Consider the following 21,678-nt stretch of genomic DNA (forward strand, 5'->3'; position numbering starts at 1 on the left):
ATGTGAAGGGTTATGAAAGCTGTGGGTTTAGGTAACATACTTGGGCATCAAAAGTTCACATAAGGACAGTATAATTTATGGGTGGGACAGGCATCAGCTGGTTGATATGTTTCGGTTTTCCCAAATGTATCTTTTAGCCTTATAATAACTGATAAAGGTAAAGCCCTTTTTAAAAAGTTGGGAGAAGGAGAAGGATGAAATTTAAAAAAACAGTTGTTCTGAATACTGACTGCGTATTTGAATCATCTACATAGCTTTAAAAAACAAAAAACCACTATGCCTGAGACAATTACAATCTCTGCAAGTGGGGTCCAGGCATTGGTGTTTCTTGAAATGCTTTATAGGTGATTCTAAGCCAAGACTGAAAACTACTGAACTAACAGGAGCAGCTTCTGTGCTCTGATTTCTTCACCCTAGAATTTGATAGTATTTGTGCTGCATGCATGGATTCTCTATGTCTTGGACTAATATGGGTTCCACATGGCCCTTTCGTTTATGGCTCTCCTGAGATGATTGTTTTCCTGAGGGCAGGGAGAGTCACACTTGTGATTTATACAGATTTAAACTATGAAACACAACTTTCACATGGATAACAGAGAAGCATGTATGAAGTAGAATCAAATACCCAAAACAGTAAGAAACTCAGAAACATTTAAAATTCAAAAAGGAAAGTAGGCTTTATCCAGGACATACTAGGGGTGGGAAACATTTTGGGAAATTAAGCACTCAGAAAACTGAGTGGACTGTGTAGGACGAGAGATTTTTGAGTCTTTGGTGATTGATCTAATTGTTGGTCTTCTTTAGTTTTGCTTTTCTTTTTCTAGTTTAGTGTTCTACTTTGCAAAATAATATTTACTTGTTGTAACAAGTGAGAGGATACTAAAAAACAAATACCCTAGGCTACATGAAGAAAAAGATAATGAATTCTTTCCAGTGTTCATAACCTAATGTATATTCTTCCATACCTTTCTCTATGCTCGTAAATGTATGTAGAATGTCAAGGTTTGTGCGTTTTTTTTTTTTTTTAAGGTAGGATCATACTCTGCACATTATTCTAAAGCTTGCTATTTCTTATCCATAGATATCCAAGAGGTAAATAGATATACATTTAATGGTTCTTTTGGAAAAAATGAGTAAGACTTAATAATTCAATATGTCATAATTTAATCAGCCATTTCTCTGTGAATGGACATTCAGGATGTTTCTTTTCTTCCCCCCTTCTTTCCCTCCTTTTCTCCCTTCCTTCTTTGTTTTCTTTCTTTCTTTTTTGTCACTACAAAATGGTGCAACAAATATCTTTGTACATATAACCTTAGGTATTTGTGCTTTTGTTTCTAAAGTTTTATAATCAATGGTTTGGTTTTCATCAGATTTCTTCGTTTCTGGATACCTTCTCTGGTAATGAGAATTAATGAGTTAATGTCAGTAGATTTCCAGTTAGTTGTCTTCTTCTGGGTGTTAAGTTGGGGGCTATTGCCTCCCAAAAATGTTAAAAATGGATGATATATATATTAGATTAATCCTAAATCTAGAGAACACAAAAGAACTTTGAGTTCCCATGAAATACCACTTTTTTTTAAAATTGAACTTTAGGCGAAGGTTTACAGAACAAACCAGTCTCTCATCAAACAGTACATACATTATCGCAGATACCACATTTTTTATCACAGTGTTCTTTCTGTAAAGACCTAGATTGAAATAAGTTTGGCTGATTTCCAGATGGCATAAACCTAAGGGAGATAATTAATACCATAGATAGCATACTCTAGATTGATAATAATCTGGACAAGTTATAACAATGTTCTAAAATCAGTAAGATTAAATATACTAAGGATAAACTATCTATGGGAGTTAAGGAATATTTGGGGTCGAGAACTATCTCAGATCGAACAGGAGATGAAAAAGACCTAGAAGTTTATTTGACCACAGGCCTGAGTCATCTCTGTTGATGTGGCTGCTAAAAAAGGGAACAATCTCAGGCTATATCACTGCAGGCCTACGTCGCGTTAAGTCAGTTCTTTTTTTATGGGCTAGTTAGACCACATTTGATGAATTACGTTGACGTCTATTACCCACATTTTAGGTGAGACATTGACAAAGGAGGAGACCAGCATACTGATGGATCAGGAAATGAAGTCACATGAGGAACTGCTGCTAAACTAAGAGTTTGGTTGTTAGACCTGAAGGACAGGGTATAAAAGAAAGATGGTAGCAACCCTTATAGATTGGGGAATAGGAAGACCAGAGGGAGGTGTGTAGAACTTTGCACTGTGGGTCAAATAAGTGCTCAATAAATGTTTGAATGAATGGATGGGTGGAAACTGCAATGCAAAGGATTTTGACTTGAATTAAGATGGACTGTTGCTGGTAAGAGTTCTCCATCCAGGAGATGGGCTGCCATGGAAAGTAATGACTTCCATCCATGGATCCCTGCAAGCCTAGTGATGGGTGACTGTGAGGGGCTATAGAAGGAATTGCTGCTCTAAGTGAAATGTGTAGCAGAACCTCAGGAACTCTTCTTCACTGTAATTTTATATTCTCTCAGATACCTTAATTCTGCAACAGAAATTTCTCAGATAGTATTGTAGGCTCTTCAAAAGTACTTTTATGGAAGGAATTCTTTGACTCAAAGTTCACATGGTTGTCAGTATTTTCAAAAGGCACAGTGGAAAGGTGCTGGAAAATTGAAATAGAGTTGTCCTTTTTTTACTGAAATTGCGACGTATAAGTTACTCCTCTATCAGACCTGATGTCGCTAATCTAGACTTGTGGTTTTTAAGTTTTTGTTTTTGTCACTTTAGAGAGGAGAAAACCACATTCTTTTCAAGTTACAAAAGAAAGAATAAAACAGGACATTTCACCACTTTCTATACTCATGGTGGCCTCAGGAAACACAGGCCTTCTGTCTACATTAAACCAATTGTTCTGAATTCTGACTTGAATAATGATAATCCTGGAATTTGTGTCCCGCTTTCTCATTTACATTGGTTTACACCCAGGTTTGCAGACTGACTTGTGGAAATGTATCTCCAGTATTTGTTGAAGTTGGTTAAGACAAAAATATCTCTTATTGCCCTTCAAATAATTGAAATAGTGTAACAGCCCTTCAGGTTATGCAAATGGCTAAATGTTGTCAAACTTTTTTTATATATATATATAAAGTTTTTTAAAACTCTTTATTTCATACTGTTGGAGCCCTTGTGGCACAGTGGTTAAGAGCTTAGCTGCTAACCAAAAGGTCAGCAATTCGAATCCACTAGGCACTTCTTAGAAGCCCAATGGGACAGTTCTGCTCTGTCCTTCAGGGTGGCTATGAGTCAGAATTGACTCCGTGGCAACTAGTATACTGGTATCTTACACTATTAGTTTTTAGAACAAGGTTGGGGGCTGCTGTCACTTAGGACACCGTGGTTTCTACTCCTTTTTATACTGACAGGTGTAGTTTAAGGATTAAGAAGATGGGCTCCTGTGTTCAAGTCCGGACCCACCACTTTCTGGCTGTGTGACCCTGATATCCCCATGTCTGTTACCTTACTGTAAGGGGAAGCTAAGGATCCCTGGCAGTGCAAAAGTTAAGCACTCGGGTGCTCACCTAAAGGTTGGTGGTTCAAACACACCCGTCTGCTCCACAGGAGAAAAGACCTGGTCATCTGCTCCTGTAAAGATTACAGCCTAGAAAACCCTATGGGGCAGTTCTACTCTGTCACATGGGGTCGTTATGAGTCAAAACTCTTAACAAAGGGAAGCTAATCATAGCACACAATTGTGAGAAGGCACTTAGCCCAGTGCCTGGCACAAAGAAAGAACTCAATAAATGTTCTGTTACTGTATTTTCTGTTCTCATTCTCCAGCTCCTTTATATTTTTTTTTCTGATTTCACAGAGTCACCATCTGTATGTCTATACTATCTTGAACACGTGTTTAAAACTAAATTTTTTATGCCCCCCACCCCGTCCTCTTCTGAAAGCAAACCTACTCCTGCTCTATCCTCCTGTGTTCTCTGCTTAATCAGTGGGTACCATTCACCAGAAGTAGTGTGGGAACAGATAACACCACACGCTGTGGAATCACACTATTTGGGATTTAAATTCCTGTGCCGCTGCTTATTACCATGTGACTTTAGACAAGCTACTGAATGTCTCTAAATCTCAGTTTCTTCAGCGATGACATAGTTTTGGTAGTATCTATTTTACAGAATTGGGAAATTCAATAAGTGCATGTTAAGGGCTTATTGTGGTCCCTGACACTTAAGTGCTTTATACATGACAATTATTATTTATAATTCTCAAGCTAGAAACAGTAGTGTCATCTTTAATGCTCCTTTTTTCCCATCACCTGAAAGTCATCAGTGCCATTGAGTCTTCAGAGTCTGAATGCCCTCTTCTTCATCACTGCTTTTAGACCAGGGTGTCTTAACTGGAAGCCATTCTCAAAGAGGTTCATAATTCCCTGAAATTATACGCTCATGTTTTGACATGTGTGCATTTTTCCCAGGGAAAGGCTTTTAGCCTCTGTCATTGACTGGCACACTAGTCAAACCAAAAACCAAACCCAGTGCCGTCGAGTCAGTTCCGACTCATAGCGACCCTATGGGACAGAATAGAACTGCCCCATAGAGTTTCCAGGGAGCGCCTGGTGGATTCGAACTGCCAACCCTTTGGTTAGCAGCTGTAGCACTTAACCGCTACGCCACCAGGGTTTCCATCACACTAGTCAGTAACCCATAAAAGGTGAATAACTACTGCTTTAGACCCTTATCTCTTGCCTATATTCGGTAGCCTGCAAACTAATTGACATTTCTCCCTAGTCTCTTTCCCTCTAACGTGTTCTCCACACTGTTGCTCAGTTAACTTAAAAAAAAAAGTGTTCACATCACAATCTTGCTCATACAGTTGTGTTGACTCCCTGTCATCTCTCACCACACATTAGCATTACATGGGAAGCTTTTTTTTTTAAAAAAAAAAAAAAAAACTGATGCCCAGGCCCCATCCCTAACCAGTTAATTGATGCTAACAATTATAAGGCATGACTATTTCTTTTAAAAGCTTCCCTGGAGGTTTAACAGGTAGCCAGAGTTGAGAGCCTCCAGCCTGCAGGAAAATGGACTAACTTGTTAACATGGCCCAAAAGGATATAGACAATCTAGCACCTGCCTGCTTTTCCAGTTTAATCTTCTACCTTTTCGCCCATTCATACTCATCATTTGTACTCTAGACACAGAATTTTTACTATTCTCAGATGTTCTGTGTTGTTTTCTACTGACTCCTCTGCCTAGAATACCTCTTACCCTTTCTCTGTCCAGCAAACTTTTTCATTTTTTAATACTGAACCTGCATCATTTCCGTGGCAAAATCTTCCAAAGAGAATTGCACTCCTTACTTTGTATAGACCCTTAGCACAGAACTTACACTGTATTATAATTATTTGTTCATCTGTCTTCCATAATACAGTGAACTTCTAGAAGGTAGGCTCTGCATTCATTTCATTTCTCTATAGTGCTTGGCACTGGGTCAGGAAGCTATCTAAAGGTCTGATGAATAAGTGCATGAGAAGGAAGAAACAGCAGCCCACCTTGGAGAATCAGGAAATCCAGGGAGCTGAGGAAATGTAAGTACATTCAGTATACTAGATGTGGTGAGGAATGCTCAGTAGAAATTACAACCTCTACTATTGCTTTTAAATGAAAGTATATCAAGTTTATTATCTGGGAATAGGAAAGTCAAGATCAGCTTTTAAATACCCTCAAACGTAAACTTCTTTTTTACTTTATTGTACTTTAGATGAAGGCTTACACAACAAACTAGTTTCTCATTCAACAGTACACATACTGTTTTACAACGCCGTGACATGTCAGCACTCTCCCTTCTCAACCTTGGGCTCCCTATTACCAGGTTTCCTGTCTCCTCCTGCCTTCTAGTCCTTGCCCCTGGGCTGGTGTGCCCCTAAACCTTATAAACTTTTTATATTTCTGATGACCAATACCTCTGTCATAGGGAGAGTTCCTCCTAAGATTGGATTTTACGTCATTGAACAAAATAGCTACAAGTCATGTCACGCGCACCGTGAGACTCTCTGAGGGTTTCTGAATGAGAGATGGAGAAGCAGCCATTACGATGACGCAGCTGTTTATTTTGCTTAGGGGCCTCTACTAAGTCACTGATCTAAAGATGCCCTTATACGGACAGTTCTCCAGATGTTACATGTTTCTAATTTTGATCTTATTCCTGGCCTTTGTGTTTTAGCTGCTGCCTAATCCTTCTCTTGGCTATCTTTAATAGACTTCTTTTATTCCGCAAGTCTCAGGATTGTCCAACACTTTCTAAAGAATCATAACCTAAATGTAATTTATTCTTGTTTCTTTGGTGTCGAGAAACAGCTTAAGTTAAAGGTGGTTTTGAGGGAGAATACTTTCATAAATGTTCTCAGAGAGATTCTTTTGGATATTGCTTGGGGGAGGGGGTGTTTCAGGTTGTTTGTTCCCTTTATCTTAATTATTTTTCCTGAACACTGACCCACCACAAAACTCTAATGAGAAGAGATGGCTTATTTAAAGCCCCTACAATGAATAGTGAGTACTAGTCTGATGTTGTAATTTGAGTATACTTAGTTAGGATATGCTGTGTATGAACGCCTAGCATACCCTTTGTCTAATTGGCTGCTTATTACTTTAATGATCTTGACTAATAATAAGATTTTCTTATTAAAAATCAAAATATTGGTTGAAATTTATAAATTATGGTTGTCATTAGCTGCCATCAAGCTGACACTGACTCATGGTGACTGTCTTACTTATCTAGGGCTGCTATATGTAACAGAAATACCACAAGTGAATGGCTTTAACAAACAGAAATTTATTTTCTTGCAGTTTAGGAGGCTGGAAGTCTGAATTCAGGGTGCCACCTCTAGGGAAAGACTTTATCTCTCTGCTGGCTCTGGGGGAAGGTCCTTTTTTTCCACCTTCTGTTCCTTGGCTCCTTGGTGATCTTCGTGTGGCGTGGCATCTATCTCCCCTGAACTGCTTGCTTAATCTGTTCTTTTATATCTCAAAAAAGTCTGACTCAAGATACACCCTACACTAATACTGCCTCATTAACGTAACAAAGGAAACCCATTCCCAAATGGGATTATAACCACATAAACTGAAAAAAACCGAAACCCGCTGCGTGGAGTCAATTTCGACTCATAGTGACCCTATAGGACAGAGTAGTACTGCCCCATAGAGTTTCCAAGGAGTGCCTGGTGGACTCCAACTGCTGACCTTTTGGTTAGCAGCTGTAGCACTTAACCACTACGCCACCAGGGTTTCCTGTAACCACACAGAGTTTAGGATTTACAACACATTATTTTTTGGTGACACAGTTCATTCATAACAGCCACCTATGTTTAACAGAGCGAAACATGGCTGGTCCTGCGCCCATCTTCACAATTGTTGATATGTTTGAGCCCTTTATGCTACCCTTTTATGCTTTCATCCGTCTTATTTAAAAAGAGTAAAAAAAAAAGAAGCTTTCAGACAACCTGGACCTATCAAAAGCTCCTCTTTCAACATGCTTTACATGAAAAAGGATACTTTTTAGTCATTTAAAAAACAATTCATTGTGGTAAAATATATATAACTGGAAATGGATATGGCGAGGGTTGAACATGATAAACACAATGTCACTGAATTGTACACGTGAAGAATGTTGAAATGGCAAATGTTTGTTACATATATATTTGCCACAATAAAAAAGCTGTATATATATATATGTGTAGAAGCAAGGATGGTGAGACCGTGTCTTACATACTTTAGACATGTTATCAGGAGGGATCAGTCCCTGGAGAAGGACATCATGCTTGGTACAGGGTTAGCGAAAACAAGGAAGACCCTCAAGAAAATGGATTGACATGGTGGCTGCAACAATGGGTTTAAGCATAACAACGATTGTGAGCATGGCAAAGGACCAGGCTGTGTTTCGTTACGTGGTACATAGGGTTGCTATGAGTCGGAACTGACTCGATGGCACCTAACAACAATAACATACATACGTGCGTATAAAGTATATATATCATAAAATAACATACATACGTGTGTATATATATATATATCATAAAATTTGCTGTTTTAACCATTTTTACACATACAGCTCAGTGGCATTGATTACATTCACAATGTTGTGCGACCGTCCCCACTATCTATTACCAAAACTTTTTCATTACCCCCAAAAGAAACTGTCTCAGTCATCTTTTAAGAGCATTTTTGTGGAGAGATCTTGAGTCAAGAGAACTGGGACATGCATCCTCTCCTGCTATTTAGAGAGACAGGAATATAATATCAAGAAAAAGAAGAAACCAGCTGTTACAATGAAAGCATTAAGGTCTAAACTAGATAATTATCTCTTATTTCACGGTCTAAAATCAACCACAGATATCTCGGTACTGTTTGTCCATCCTTCTTTATGTGAACCAAGGCTTTTGTGGAGGAACTTGTCTCTGGTGTTTCTGGGAATGGCTTCTTGGGCTACTCTAATTATTGAGCTATTAGAGTTGTTGGAGCTGAGTGTTAATCCTTCTGGGTTTTTGCTTATTGCTACTACTTTGAAACATAAACACTCATTGGAGCACATATTTAATAAATACTTAGTGCTAAGAGATAAGATTGTATACATTTATCATCAGAAGAGGTAGGCTGTGCTCCTCTGTTGAAAACTAGCTACCTACTGGGTTTTGTGGCCAAGTAAAATTAGAATATCTAATGAATCTTTTATTGCTTTTAATTTGAAGTGGATTTTGAAATCCTTACCCTAAAAGTGATCACTTCTCAGTTTATCTCGTTGGGAGTAGACCACATCCATTTACAAAACTATTAAAAATACTTGGGCATCTGCCCTTGAAACAGATCTTACAAACGCTCAGAGACTTGATCATGGAGTAGCAGGAACCATGAGAACATAGTTGAAATTATTAATAGTAAAACTGGCAGCACTGGGCTGTTATTTATGAGGACCCCTTTCAGTCCTACCCTGCAAGTTTCCTGCCCACCTGAAATGAGTTACAGAGGGAACCTGAAAACCCAGAACCCCAAAGCAGAATCTCTAACTGCCATGTACAGATAGTTTGGCCAGGAATTCCCTTTCAGTATTACTTTATATAGCTAAAATGCATGAAAACCCATGTCAAGCACTGTTCTACATGTTGTTGTTAAGTGCTGTCGCGTCAGTTCAGACTTAGAGCAACCCTGTGTACAACAGAATGGAACACTGCCTGATCCTGTGCCATTCTCACAATTGTTGCTATGTTTGAGCCCACTGTTGCAGCCGCTGTGTCAATACATCTCATTAAGGTTCTCTCTCTTTTTCGCTGACCCTCTACTTCACCAAGCGTGATGTCCTTCTCCAGTGACAGGTCTCTCCTGATAACATGTCCAAAGTACATGAGGTGAAATCTCACCATTCTGGCTTCTAAGGAGGATTCTAGCTGTACTTCTTCCAAGACAGATTTGTTTGTTGTTCTTTCTGGCAGTCCATAGTACTGTGTGTGTATAAACTTATTTTTGCAACAATCCTATAAAGTAGGTTCTTATCCTCATTTTATAGATGAGCAAACAGAAGCAGAGAAAATTCTGTTAAATAACTTGCCTCAAAGCTACTAAGGTCTCAAAGCTAGTAAGTGTTGGAGCTGAGATTTGAATAAACTCACCAGTCCGGTTCTACAAAAGTACAGCCCTGTTTTCCTCAGGTAGTCTTAAATTTCAAGTTAGAAAGTACATTTTTAAAAAAAGGTTTTGCAACAATAACAACCACCAAAAAGGGGGGGGGGCTATATATGGTGATGCTAATTAGATACAACCAGTCACCTCATGGGATTAGTTTCCTTGGTTTGGGGGCTTAGAGCTGTACTCTCATGGGACCGTCCAGTCAATTAGTATAATGTAGTTCTTAAAGTTTATGTTCTACCTCCCAGTATGGTGAGTAGTGCCTGGGGTCTTGAACACTTAAGAGCAGCCTTCTAAGATAGAACTCTTGATTTTGATTCGTCTGGAACAAAAGAGAAAGAAGGAAACCCAAGAATCAGAGAAGGAACTGGGCTGCAGGCCTGTTTCCAGAAACCAGTGCCTCCTTCACCTTGAGACCAGAAGAACTAGATGATGCCCAACTACTGCTACTGAACTGATCAGGAGCACAGTAGATGAATCCTGATAAAAAGGAAGAAAAATGTGGAACCGAACTTCAGATTCTTAAAGAATCCAGGCTTATTGAACCTGTTGAGGCTGGAAGAGTCCCCGGGACTATGACCCAGAGTTACTCTTCAAATTTTGAATTGAACTACCCACTGAAGTTACCTTTAAACTAAGTAACAGTTTAGTCCAAAGAGTAAAGATTGTCACCCTTGAGTATTGTGCTTAAAAAAAAAATTATATAAAACCAAAGGGTCACCAGCTATTTTAAAACACAGATGAGAAGTTTGGGGGGCAGGGAGTTTAAGTAAATGGAAGTTGAAACAACTAGAACAGAAATAATGAGACTGTTGACATAATGTGAAGAATGTAATGTGTCACTGATCATTCTGTCTGGAAACTGTGGAATGGGAACGGGTTTTGCTGTTTATATTTTCACCAAAAATAACATTAAATGAAAATATATATATGGCAAAAAAAAAAAAAGTTGCTATTGAGTCAGTTCCGACTCATGGTGGCTCCGTGTGTCGCAGCGTGGAATTGTGCTCCATGGAATTTTCAGTGGCTGTGATCTCTCAGAAGTAGATTGCCAGGGCTGTCTTCTGAGGCTCCTTATACACCTTACCAAAAAAGATTGTAAGTGCTCTTGAAGTAGGCTTGATTGCTGTGAAACAGTGTGGTTGACATTGTTTCATGACAAAATTAGTATTTGTTACCAAATTTGTACTTGTGCTGGAAGATTTGGGAAGTCAGTACCTTGTTGCCTCAATCTTAGTAGTTTTGCTATAATTGGATGGACTAAATTGAGAAGTGGACATGTAAGATTAGCAGTTCAGCATAGCTCATTAATTCATATTCCATCCACCAACGCAGAACTGGCAATAAAGTCTGACTTACAGTGGGTGACGTTTACCTTTGCACTACCTATTAAAAAGAGATTTCTAAACAAATAAGTTAGTATAAATTGTTTGCAGGAAAATGTTACCTCAACATAGAATATTTTCAAGTACTTTTACGGTTTTGTTTTTTAATGTAATCTGGTTATTCCAGCATTATCTTTAGTACTTTCATCTTAAAGATGGAGGTACCTCGGTTTAACATTCGTAGATTCTAGTAATAAAACTGTACATAAAAGTATTTTTCAATTTAGATATATAACTACTTTTAGCCAAATTAGCCTGGAATTAGTAAGGTTTTGTTAAACTACCTCTGGAAATACTGTGGATATAAATCTAATGTTTGTTACTTTTTCAAAATCTAAAAATTACAGTACATTTAAAGGTTCTTATAGATTAGCTTGGATACTAATGCAGTATAAAAGTTCAGATTTCATGTAATAAGCCTATGCTTATTCTTCCATTTAAGGTGTTTTCATTATGTATTATTCCTCTTTTATTTTAAAAACTGGAAGCCCTGCTGTGTCTGTCTGGCAGTCTGGAACCTAGTATCTTATATCAAGTTAAGTGCAGAATTGTTGTTCCCCCAGAGAAAGAAGGGAGCCCACAATTGCAAAGAAGAGAAGGTACAGCTTCTTTTAGCTGAATGGAGGCTGATGTTGAAGTACCTGTAAACATGTCTGACCTTTGTGCTCTAGTGAAAAAGATTTATGAGCTCCAGATCGAGGAGGAGGAAGAGAAAAATTAAAATATATTTAGCACCTTATATAGACCAGGCACTGGGCTTGGTGATACGTTGTTGATGTTAGGTGCCATCGAGTCAGTTCCGACGTACAGCGATCCCTGTGTACAGCAGAACAAATCATTGAGGAGTCCTGTGCCATCTTCAGAGTCATTGCTGTGTTTGAGCCCATTGTTGCAGCCAAGGTGTAAATCCATCTCATTGAGGGTCTTCCTCTTTTTCACTGACCCTCTACTTTACCAAGCATGATGTCCATCTCCAGGGACTGGTCCCTCCTGATAACATGTCCAAAGTACAGGAGATGAAGTCTCACCATCTTCGTTTCTAAGGAGCATTCTGGCTGTACGTCTTCCAAGACAGACGTGTTCGTTCTTCTGGCAGTCTGTGGTATATTCAACATTCTTCACCAACACCATCATTCAAATGCATCAATTCTCCCTCGTCTTCCTTATTCATTGTCCAGCTTTTGCATGCATATGAAGCGATTGAAAATACCATGGCTTGGGTTAGGTGCACCTTAGTCCTCAAGGTGATATCTTTGCTTTTTAACCCTTTAAAGAGGTCTTTTACAACAGATTTACCCAATGCAATACGTTGTTTCGTTTCTTGACTGCAGCTTCCATGGCTGTTGATTGTGGATCCAAGTAAAATGAAATCCTTGACAACATCAGTCTTTTCTCTCTTTATCATGATGTTGCTTATTGGTCCAGTTGTGAGGATTTTTGTTTTCTTTCTGTTGAGGTGTATCCATACTGAAGGCTGTAGTCTTTAATCTTCATCAGTAAGTGCTTCAAGTTCTCTTTGCTTTCAGCAAAAAAGGTTGTGTCACCTGCATATCGCAGGTTAATGAGTCTTCCTCCAATCCTGATGCCATGCTCTGCTTCATGTAGTCCAGCTTCTCTCATTATTTGCTCAGCATGCAGACTGATAAGTATGGTGATATAGCTATATCTATATTTTCATATCTATCTGTCGTCATCTATATTGTTTTTTAACAGAATTTTATGTATTAAGCACCAAACACTTTTTACATGCTTTACAAATATAAACTCATCTGATCTTCATAGCAACCCTATGAAGTACGTGTAATTATTATCACCATTTCAAAGATGAAACTGAAGCATAAAGACAATAAGTAACTTGCCCTCGGTCAACAGCTAACCCCCAAGTAATGAGCTGGAATCGGAACCCAGGCAGTTATTGCTATAAGTGTAAAATCCATACTCTCCTTTGATAGCCTATGACACAGACTTGGAGAAGTTAAGTAATGTGTCAGTGGTTAAAACATACTATTTCATAGAGCTGAGTTTTAGTCCAAGCCATTCCCCAGACACGCATTCTAACTTGCCTTTTCCTCTCTCTTTGCTTGTGTTGTTGGTCCTGTATAATGTTCTTTCCACTCCTCTTGCTGTGGAAAGCTCATATCATGCAAAGGTTCTATTCAGATGTCACTTCCTCCAAGATGCATTTCCTGATTACCCCAGCCGGAAGCCTCCTCTTTTCTTAGGTTCCTATTAGAATGAGTTTTTACCCTTTGGGATGGTTACTAATTATTCCCTTATATGGTAGAAAACTTATGTGTTCTCTTATATCTCCTCTCAGACCATAAGCTTCTTGGAGGCAGAACTGTGGTTTACATCATTTTCTACTATAGTTATGGGCTTTCTGCCATTCATACATATCTCGGAGGGTTCATAGTGGCAGGAACAAACTGTCTAACAAATGTGTATTAAATGGGTTACTTTCAGGAATGTTTGGTAGGGTGAAATTTCCCAGAAGAATTCTAAGATACTTTAAAATGTTAAAATATGTATTCAAGAACTAGCAGTAATGATACTGCCTTTACTCTCGCAGTTCTGATACAAAGTATGTCACAATTATGCTGAATTAGCTATTTATGGAAGTTTTAGAAAGAACTACCCTGAGTTTGCTGCTGTGCATGCATATCTTTTTTTTTTAAGCTTACAAAAAAATGAATGCTGAAGGAAAAGATATTGTGTATTTCTGTTAGAGTTGGATTTCTCTGTTCATGTGTGTGTAAATTGGTACTCTTAATTGAATTCAGAAATACAAAGACAGACTGAATAGCTATGAATTATGTCAGTGTAGTCACTCTGAAGGCTAGATGGAGGGATCTTTTCTTCAGCATAGCTGTAACGTTGAAGGCCACATATATTTGTTTCGAATTATAAAATGGAATAATCGCTTTAGTTTGATTAACATGATGATTGATATGACAGAAAAAAAGTAAATATAGTAATCAGAACTGTAAGTTTTAGGAATTAGGTAAGCATAGATTAGTTCGAAAGGATTTCATTTAGAGATAAAGGGATGGAATATTGTAGACTTTTTGAAAGTATGTATATTAGTGAGCTTTTGCTCCATAACAAACCACCGTGATACTGTTGTTGTTATTAGGTGCTGTTGAGTTGATTCCAACTCATAGCGACCTCATGTGACAGAGTAGAACTGTCCCATAAAGTTTTCTAGACTGTATTCTTTACAGGAACAGATCACCAGGTCTTTCTCCCTGGAGCTGCTGCGTGGGTTTGAATCACCAACCTTTCTGTTAGCAGCCAAGCGCTTAACCATTGTGCCACCAGGGCTTCTTCACCCCAGTACTAAAAAAAACACTGTTGCCGTCGAGACAGTTCCGACTCGTAGCGACCCTACAGGGCAGAGTAGAACTGTCCCGTAGGGTTTCCAAGGAGCGGCTGGTGAATTTAAATTGCTGACCTTTTGGTTAGCAACCAAACAATTAAACACTGTGCCACCAGGGCTCAACCCTAATACCAGTGGCTTAAAAAAGCCGGCATTTATTATTTCTCATGATACTGTAGGTCACCTAGGTGGTTCTTCAGGTTTAAGCTGGCAGCTTGGCTGGGGCTGGATAGTCTAGGTTGGCCTCAATCACGTGTCAGGTAGTTGACAAGCCAGGGCTACTTCACGTGATGGTCTCAGGGTTCCAAGGAGCAGCAAGAGAGGACAGGTCCTGATGGGTCTCGCTTCTCAAGTCTCTGTTATACTTGCTATCGTCTTGCTGGCCAAGCCCACAGTCAGTGTGGGAAAGGACCATTCAAGGATGTGGATAAAGGGAAGGAGGAACAAATAGAGGGTCCTTTGTTCATAATGGCTGCGACCACTTATCGAGTGCTCCTGCGTGCCAGCTTCTGTACATTGACTCATTTAGTTCCAACACTGTCCTTTGGTGTAAGCATTATTGTCCCCACTTTACAGATGAGGAAACAGACTCACAGGGATTAGCTAAATTTCCAGAGGTCATGTAGTTAGTAGATGGTGGGCTATGTTTTAAACCTAGGTCTTTCTGACTTCACACCTACAGTCCAAAAAATAGTTTCTTTCTTCCAGACTCAAAAAAAAAGACTAGACTTACTGGCCTGACAGAGACTGGAGAAACTGTGAGAGTATGACCCCCAGCCGCCCTTTTAGATCAGTAATGAAGTCACTCTGGAGGTTCACCTTTTAGCCAAAGATGAGATTGACCCATAGGCACACCATCCCAGGGGCAAGGACTAGAACGTAGGAGGGGATGGGAAAGCTGATAATAGGGAACCCAAGGACCAGAAAGGAGAGTACTGACGTGTCATGAGGTTGTTTATCAGTGTCGTAAAACAATATATGTACTAACAGTTTAACGAGAAAATAGTTTGTTCTATTAACCTTCATCCAAAGTACAATTTTTAAAAAAAAGAAGTTACTGTCTTAATGTGTTGATACAGTTTTTTCCTTCAGCATGAAGCCTTTGTGTATTATATGTTATCCTCTGTAAAACTGGCAACTATGGTGAAACCTGAATTTTTTTTTTTCCCCTTCTCTTTCCTTGCCCTATCACCTTCATTAGTGTCCAGTTGGACCAAATAACCAGGTTTAATTTAAAGAGAATAAATAGCTTAGAATGGATTTTTTTTTTTATTGTGCTTTAAGGGAAAGTTTATAAATCAAGTTGGTCTCTCATATGAAAATTTATATATACCTTGCTATATATAGTCCTATTTGCTCTCCCCCTAATGAGACGGCGCACTCCTCTCTACTCCCTATTTTTGTGTCCATTCAGCCAGCTTCTGTCCCCCTCTGGCCTCTTATTTCCCCTCGAGACAGGAGCTGCCCACATAGTCTCATGTGTCTACTTGATCCAAGAAGCTCACTCCTCACCAGGATCATTTTCTATCCTATAGTCCAGTCCAATCCTTGTCTGAAGAGTTGGCTTTGGGAATGGTTCCTGTCTTGGGCTAACAGAATGTCTGGGGACCATGACCTCCAGGGCCTTTCTAGTCTCAGTCAGACCATTAAGTCTGGTCTTTTTATGAGAATTTGAGGTCTGCATCCCACTGTTCTCCTGCTCCCTCGGGGGTTCTCTGTTGTGTTCCCTGTCAGAGCAGTCATTGGTTGTAGCTGGGTACCATCTAGTTCTTCTGGTCTCAGGTTGATGCAGTCCCTGGTGTATGTGGTCCTTTCTGTCTCTTAGGCTCATAATTACCTTGTGTCTTTGGTGTTCTTCATTCTTCTTTGCTCCAGATGGGTTGAGACCAATTGATGCATCTTAGATGGCCGCTTACTAGCATTTAAGACCCCAGACGCCACTTAGAATGGATTCTTAACTACTGGTTCCAGTGGTAATCTTTAATGTTTTGGAGGACCTGATTTCTCAAAGAATCTCCCAAAAAATAAAGTCAGTGTAATCATTTTTCAGGGTTCAAATGATTTCCATCCATGACTCCTTTGTTGTTGTTGTTGTTGTTGTTGTTAGGTGCCATTGGGTCGGCTCCGACTCATAGCAACCCTGTGTACAACAGAACAAACACTGCCCGGTCCTCACAGTCATTGCTATTCTTGAGCCGTCGTTGCAGCCACTGTGTCAGTCCATCTCGTTAAGAGTCTTCCTCATATTCGCTGACCCTCTACTTTTCCAAGCATGATGTCCTTCTCCAGGAACTGGTCCCTCCTGATAACATGTCCAAAGTACATGAGACGAAGTCTTGCTATCCTTGTTTCTAAGGAGCATTCTGGCTGTACATCTTCCAAGACAGATTTATTCGTTCTTTTGGCAGTCCGTAGTATATTCAGTATTCTTCATCAACACCATAGTTCAAAGGCATCAATTCTTCTTCAGTCTTCCTTATTCATTGTCCAGCTTTTGCAGGCATATGAGGCGATTGGAAGTACCATGACTTGGGTCAGGCACACCTTACTTCTCATAGTGACATCCTTGCTTTTCAACACTTTAAAGAGGTGTTTTGCAGCAGATTTCCCCAACAACGCAGCACATCGTCTGATTTCCCCGGCAACGCAGCACATCGTCTGATTTCTCCAACAACGCAGCACATCGTCTGATTTCCCCAACAACGCAGCACATCGTCTGATTTCCCCAACAACACAGCACATCGTCTGATTTCTTGACTGCTGCTTCCATGCATGTTGATTGTGGATCCAAGGAAAATGACCTGTAATAAAACCCAGAATCCTGAGTTCTTTCAGAACATATATGTAAACACTTCACATCTTCATTAGAAAATAACCTTCATTTAAAAAATAAACCTTGTCCCTTCTGTATGCTCCCACAGCACATCGCACATAACTTCATTTTCACACTTATACATGTTGTATTTGCCTGAACGAGTCTGTCTTTCTCAGCGTAACTTGAGCTCCTTGAACACAGAGACCTTGTCTTTCATCCCTGTATCTTCAGCACCTAGCAAGTAACTGGAACATACCAATATTTGTTACATGACTTTTATAATTGAATTTCATGTCTAAGGATGGAATTATTTTTCTTTTTCTCTTCCACTCCCTTTGACCTATTTGTCTTCTAGTCCTTTCTCCTTTCTGAACCATCGTTTTCCCCTAAGTTCCTCATCTTTCCATTCCTTAGCTTTCTGATTCTCCACCACCTGCTGGTCTGTGCTCATGGCTCTTTACCTTTTGGGGTCACAGATACCTTTGAAAACGCTGTGAAAAAATTTATCTCTCCAGGAAAATACACACAGTGAACACAGAGCATTTTGCATATTATTTCAGAGGTTAAGAATTTTGGAGCTCTCAGGCTGTAAGTTCTTTGAGGACAAGCTGTTGTTGGGTGTTGTCGAGTCGATTCTGACCCACAGTGACTCCATGTGACAGAGTAGATAAGAACTGGGCTTTTTAAAGCTTATTTCCTCAATATCACAGTTTATGTTTGTTAACTGTGTGTGGGTGAGCACGTGCCCACATATATGAGCATGTTAATGTATGTTGTGGAAGAACTGCTGTCAGGAGGCTATTTCTAGACTTGTGCCGTCCAATATGGTAGTCACTAGCCACATGTGGGTACCGAGCACTTGAAAGGTGGGTAGTCCAATTGAGATGTACTGTAAGCATAAAGTACACACTGGATCCCGCAGACTTACAAGAAAAAGAGTGTAGAATATCCCATTAATATTTTTTTATATTGATTACATATTGAGATGACAGGATTTTGGACACACTGAGTTAAATAAAACATTCTGTATTATTAAAATCAATTTCAGCGGTTTCTTTTTACTTTTTTATTTTCTTTTAATGTGGATACTAGAAAATTAAAAATTATAGATGTTGCTGCTCAAGAGGATATCCAGGTTAATTCATTACCACTAACCCCCCCCCAAAAAAAAAACTATACCCGTTGCCATCAAGTCGATGCTGACAGCTCTTAAGAAGTCTCTTTTTTTCATGGATCTGTTGAACTAAAGATCCCATTGATCACCACCCGCACTTACGTGGTGCTGCCTATCCCTCCTCCCCACTACCACAAATGTATGAGAATTAATGGAAAGAATTTACCTTGCTTTTAGTGATACACATGGCTCTTTCTCCACTAGCAGGAGTGTCTGAACAGGAGTACAGTTGGCTCTTAAATTATTTTCGCTAATGAGAGGAAGCAGCAGAGTGACTAAGGCAGATTGGAGGGGTACAGCATTTTCTTTGGAATGTTTTGGTTCTCGCATTTTGGAACAGGTGTGGCTGCTGTTGAAAGAAACGGGGGAGCCATCCTCAGTGTGTTTGACATGGAAGGAGCTGGAGCCCTGCTCGCTCTCCTCCTGCCTTCAGTGTAATCAATGTGGATTCTTTGTGGTGTTCTGCTCGGATGCAAAACAACAGTCTTGAGTTGAAGGATCAAAAATAAACTTCGTGTATTTTCTTTTTCTTACTTTCCGGTTTAGGGAAGAAATAATATTTTGGTTTAAAGACTCTTCTACTGAGTCGTAGCATAATGGGATGATAAGGATCATAGTGTCAAAAATAGCCTCAGTATTCTCTTTGGGCATTAAGAACTCCAGAGTAAATTTGCTGTGGATTATTGAGAATTGATGATACTAATCGAAGTCAGCCACCTTTGGTAAGTGCTCGCTTCCTCCCTTTTTGCATGGAGCACGTAATGCCCACCTCCCAGCAACTTTGGGCCGGGTGGTGAGTGCACACCAGCTCTGTCTCGTGTGGTGGCCTCCGTTTGGGCAGTGGGGGTGGAATCCCAGACTAGCAGCCAGCAGTTTTCATAAACAAAACGGAGAGGGGATTATGCTGGCAGTTATCAGTTGATGCCAATGAAAATCAACCCCTTTGCCATTTTGATGTGCGTGCCAGAGATGGACAATGCCTCATAAGGGCACGGTCGTGTTTTAAGGATCCATGTTACAGAATGCAGAATCAAGGGATGTTTTTAGAGCCCCTGGAGCTCAGAACTGGGATTTGGGAGTTGAGTAGAATAAATCTCTTGAAGTCTAAACTGACATGACATTTTTAAATTAGAAAAACAAACAGCTTGAAGGAGATCTATAGGATTATAGCTAAGTTGTTAATATAGAAGAATTGTCTCAGGAGGCTGGCAGGGATGGAGTAACGCAGTATGGATTCAGAGAAAAGCCTTGGACAAGTCCCTCACTTTCCCTGTGTTGGTGTATCAATCTGTTAAAAAAAAGAGTGGGAAAATGACTTCTCCCAGAGATGTTTGGAGATTTGATTGTTGTTTGTACAGTGCTTTGATATCCTTCATAAAGTATCTGGTAAGAGCAGACTCTTTCATGAGAACTTAAATGTCCAAAGTAGACCGGTAAAAGCCATTTTGAGTAACTAATAAGCAGTTCTGTGTCTTTGATATGTTATACTTATTAAGAGAGCCTGTATTTTCTAAAGAAAGTTTCATGTCCCTTCCAATTTCCTTTTAGATTATAAGAGCTGTAGATTTAGGGGTCTTTAGAGTTTGCTTGAGCTTCACTGTGCATTTGTAGATGGTCAGTCGCCTATGTCACTGTTGTTGTTGGGTATTGTCAAGTTGATTCAGACAGATAAATCACCTCAAGCAGTTAAATGCATTTCAGAATGCTTTTTGCCAAAGACAATGGCTTTTGCAGATATGTAAGATGTTTGTTCTCAGTTGTAACTCATGAGTGAACCTGTATCCTCATAGCAACTCCTTGGCTGGGGCGGGGTGGGGGCGGGGGGTGGCGCGCAGAAGACAAAGCCGAAAATCGGGTAAACTAAATTAATTCATTATACGTAAGGAGAAAAGCTTTTATCTCATGGCTACTTCTTTATCGACTTTTTTGGTATGTGGATTTTATGTCTATTTAATTTCACAAACAGTACAACATCTACTGTACGGTTGAAATAACCTGACAGCATTGCTTTTACTTTTCCTAGTGAAGAGCATACAGTACTGCCACCTTGTTGCCAAAGTTGTGTCTGATTTGAATGTTGCTGAAAAATCAAGTGACTGCCTGTTTCCAAAGGAGCTTACTCTTTATCTTTGTTAGTACTTGCAAAAGCAACTTAAAAGAAGTTAGTATTACTGGACAGACTTCAATAATTAGCATAACCATGATGCTGTGTATTGTTCACCAGAACACGCCCCTTGGCCAAATTTCCCATTAAGAGGACACTGATGTTGTCCTAGTGAATAAATCCCGGCACACATGATGCAAATCAGCGTGTTCCTGCCTGCTGCTCTGTGGCAGTTAATTTTAGCTGGGGTTTGTTCTGTGAGTTGTAAAACTGTTTACCCAAGTAGAAGTTGGTACGTTGAAATGTGACTTCTCGGCCTAACGTGATAGGATATCTATTTTAGACTTGAGATTGTGTTTATGAGCGGGAGAACAGCCTTCTGAATTGTGGCTCAGATTTCCTTTCAAAACTGCTTGTAAGTACTGGGTGAATTTTTTTAACTTTGTTCTTTTCACCTTACGTCTTCTTAACGTTACTATTGTGGTGATTTTTTTTTTTAATCTCTTGGGAAAAGTGGAAACTTTGAGGTGGGTACTTTAGAGAAAGCTAAGAATGGTGGCAAAGAGTTTTTCTTCAAATGTATCCTACTGCAAGAAACCTGCCTTATTCAGTTTTCCTCAGGGAAAGTGTTTGATTCGGACTTATTTTTATCTTTACAAAAGCAGTTGCTAGCTTGTTACTTATTTTCTGTGATAAAATACTTGATTAATGGAAATGGTCCCTGCAAATATGGAAATGTTATGTTGTGGCATTGAGTTTTATTTTCTATGGTAACCTAACTCTTAGGGGAAAAAAAAATGTGAAAAGTGAATTCCTGTTATACCGTATTTACTCTTAGCTATGAGTTTATGCTGCAGAAATAATATGGGTGTTAAATGTAATTTTTTTTTAAATAGATGGGCAGTTTTTTGTTTTCTTTTTTAAAGGAGAGTTTGTATTTAAAAATAGACCCATGGACTTCTAGAGAGAAATACTTGGAGGAAAAAAAAAATTAGGAAGAAGGCTGTAGAAAGTAACTGAAAGTATCCTCTGGAAGAATGAGTTATCAGAATTAACTAAAGGCCATAAAGCTCTGTAATTTTAACTGTTCTTAATCTAACAAATTGTTGCGAGTTTAAATTTGGCCTGAC

At 39.3% G+C, this 21,678-nt stretch overlaps 1 protein-coding gene across 8 annotated transcripts in view; it reads left to right on the forward strand.

Annotated features, from left to right (window-relative positions):
- SLC20A2 (solute carrier family 20 member 2) overlaps positions 1-21,678 on the forward strand; it is a 115,172-nt gene that overhangs the window by 20,125 nt on the left and 73,369 nt on the right. Inside the window, exon 1 of one of the 8 annotated variants that reach the window (XM_049866396.1) lies at positions 1,322-19,166. The exons of 6 other annotated variants lie outside the window; for them this stretch is intronic. The gene's annotated coding sequence lies outside the window, so the exon portion shown is untranslated. Of the gene's footprint in view, positions 1-1,321; positions 19,167-20,387; positions 20,964-21,678 lie in introns of those variants that run through there. One more of the 8 variants, XM_049866394.1, reaches the window with a different exon arrangement.

This window comes from Elephas maximus, chromosome 22 (assembly GCF_024166365.1).
Source record: "Elephas maximus indicus isolate mEleMax1 chromosome 22, mEleMax1 primary haplotype, whole genome shotgun sequence".
Taxonomy (NCBI): Eukaryota; Metazoa; Chordata; class Mammalia; order Proboscidea; family Elephantidae; genus Elephas; species Elephas maximus.